Consider the following 2,913-nt stretch of genomic DNA (forward strand, 5'->3'; position numbering starts at 1 on the left):
AATTGCGAGAAAAAAAGTCAGAATTGCGAGTTTATATCTCACAATTCTGTGAAAAAAAAGTCAGAATTGTGAGATAAAAAGTCGCAATTAACTTTTTTTTTTTTTTTATTCAGTGGCGGAAACGGGCTTCCATAGCAGACAGTGAGCTGATCGCCTATGTTTGATCAATTTAGCCTACTCAAATCATCACGACTTGCCTAAAATAAAATCTAGATATACTAAAACAGGTTAAGCATATAACAATGTTTAAACGTTAAACCTGCGCTATAATAAATGTGCGCTATATCCAAGTTTGTGCGGAGAGTCGAAGCTAAAGCACGCTTTGCAAGATATGGAGGCGCCAGCGCAAATCACTTGCATTTTTTTTTCAGTGGAAACAACTTAAAACAGCCTGGGCTACGCTGTCATTTTTGCTCATAAAGGCAAGAATAATACATCATTCGGAACTGTAAAGGGTATACTTGTATTTGTGTGCACTCACAATATCAACAAAAAGTTGTGCTTTTATAAAATAAAGAAAACAAACATGATGCACTTTCTGCCCTCTCGTCTTGAACAGGAGCGCTTCACAAAATGAATCGAAACAAAGCGAATGCCTCACAGACATGATAAAAAAAATCTATAGAAAGCTTTAAATTACCACTTAACGAAATAAAACAAATCGAAAACGTTGAATATTTACGATTCGCGATCGGGGCGCCTTCGACGTTCTTCCGAGCAGATTCAGTCACTCTTAACACACCTCACACCACAGGAAAATCTGATAAGATAATCTTTAGAACCACCAAGATAATCGGATAGCATATGGATTGTCCTATCCACAATCGGATAGCATATGGATTGCACATTACCTAGGACTGTCGGAAGGGGAGAAATCGGCCCAAAATCAGCCCGATTATCTTGTGGTTTGTACCCAGCATCAGAAAACACTATTTATTAGTAAATAATTCAAATATCTCCTTACTGTTTCCCGACACATTTAGAACAGATTTGGGGGAGAGAAGAATATATATATATATATATAAAAAAAAAACAAAAAAAAAACCACAATGGCAATTTATATTCTTTCCATATTTCCTGTCTTTCTTAGATAATTGAACACTTATTCTTTAATTCTTGATTGCATTTGTCTATTCCCTAATAATATCTTGAGTGATACTTTATCATATCCCATCAAACCTAATTTATGATTAAGTTGATTTCTTTCTCTTTCATACGCATCACATTCTAGAAGAATGTGCTTTACTGTTTCTGGATTCCCACAATCTAAGCAATTCGGAAAAAGAGGCAGCTTTTCTGCATTGTGTGTTTTTTTTTTACTCTTTGTACAGCAGTTATTGTTCATTCTAAATGTATTTTAATGTAGAATATGTGTTACATAAATACATGTAGAACATATTAAAAAAAAGTGATCGTGGCTCGTCTGCCAGTGGGTAGCTGCGATTTGAAACTGGCCTACCACAACAGCACATCAAGTTTGAAAAATCACCCGAGTTCTGTCAGTACGCCTATAGTAGCCTATCTTGTTGGTGTAAAAAAAAGAGCTGCTTTTATCCGCCATGTTAATCAGTAATTTTACACATGATAAAAACGTGCACTTAATTTACTTGGAAAATACTTGCGAATACGGCAGTCATAAATAAACGTATACAGTAGCCCAGCCTAATAATAATTTGCCTATATTAAAAGTATTGCTCTTAACAAACCTGTGTGTTTTATTGCAACTTTATTTGAATACAATGAAAGTGACTGAGGTTGTCATTCAGCCTAAAATTCCCAGCATGAGTAAATGATGACAGAAGTTTTATATAGCGGTAAACTATTTCAACTCAGCAGCTTGTATGTGAGCTGCCAGTCTGAAACAGAAATACAGATGTTACTAAAACGGGTACGTAAGATTATTTCACAAACCCTTTGACTGATATGTGAATTCTTTCCATGCATGCAACACTGCAAGACACCCAACTCTAAAGTTGCTCAAGTTTGTCTTTTGACCACATCAAAACTGGACAGTTCCTATAACACTACTACGCGCATTTCTCCTGGCAAATGTCCCGAAAGTGACGTGAGATATGTGCACTAACGAAGTCCACCACATTTAATAGAACATGGTGTACACTGTACAATGTAGCGCACGCGGACACCCACTCCCACTGAACCTCTCTGCGAGCTCGCCACACCTACTCACATGCCAGAGCAACCAACTAGCCGCTAAAGTTTAAACATAACCTGTTAGTGTCAGTCATAACATATGCTATCCATTTAACGTGAACATGCTGCGACTTAACTTGAATGGGTCGTACCTCTGCGCCAGTGATAATTTTGTTCGCTCAGAGGGTGCTCTCACCCGGTTTCTTTCAGTTAACTATAAAACTTCTTCTTCTTCTTCGTTTTATGGCGGGTGGCATCCAACGTTAAGGTGCATTACCGCCACCTACTATACTGGAGTGTGGACCAGAGTGACTAACAGAACTTTATATATATAAAAAAATATATATATTAAAACTAATTTTTATTAAAAAAATAAATAAATAAAAAAAACATTAATAATAAAATAACAATTATACTTTATATTCTATTTATTAACCCAGTCTCCCTCAAGAATACAATTAAAGAATTATAATTTCCTGTTTGACCGAGTATTTGCTTTGCATCTAGTATCTCCTGTGGTGTCCTTCTGAATATTTCTCTTTCTATAATATATTTTTGGCAGTGACATAGAACATGTTCTACTGATTCCTCCTCCTGACAATACTCACACAGACCTGTGGGATGTTTTCCAATGAGATGTAATGTCTTATTTAGTCTTGTGTGACCCAGTCTTAACCTTGATATTATATTTTCCTCCTTGGTACTTCGCCCTGTCATCCTCATCCTTCCCACTTCTTTCTGGATGTTATAAAGATGTCTGCC

The 2,913-nt window shown here is 36.3% G+C and overlaps 1 protein-coding gene across 2 annotated transcripts in view; it reads right to left on the bottom strand.

Moving 5' to 3' along the window:
- bcl2l13 (BCL2 like 13) overlaps positions 1 to 2,390 on the bottom strand; it is a 16,752-nt gene extending 14,362 nt beyond the window's left edge. The window contains exon 1 of one of the 2 annotated variants that reach the window (XM_016483286.1): positions 2,304 to 2,390. The gene's annotated coding sequence lies outside the window, so the exon portion shown is untranslated. Of the gene's footprint in view, positions 1 to 2,288 lie in introns of both variants that reach the window. The other variant, XM_016483287.1, reaches the window with a different exon arrangement.
- Positions 2,391 to 2,913: the final 523 nt, after the last annotated feature.

This window comes from Sinocyclocheilus anshuiensis, unplaced genomic scaffold, assembly GCF_001515605.1.
Source record: "Sinocyclocheilus anshuiensis isolate Anshui unplaced genomic scaffold, SAMN03320099.WGS_v1.1 scaffold481, whole genome shotgun sequence".
NCBI classification, from domain to species: domain Eukaryota; kingdom Metazoa; phylum Chordata; class Actinopteri; order Cypriniformes; family Cyprinidae; genus Sinocyclocheilus; species Sinocyclocheilus anshuiensis.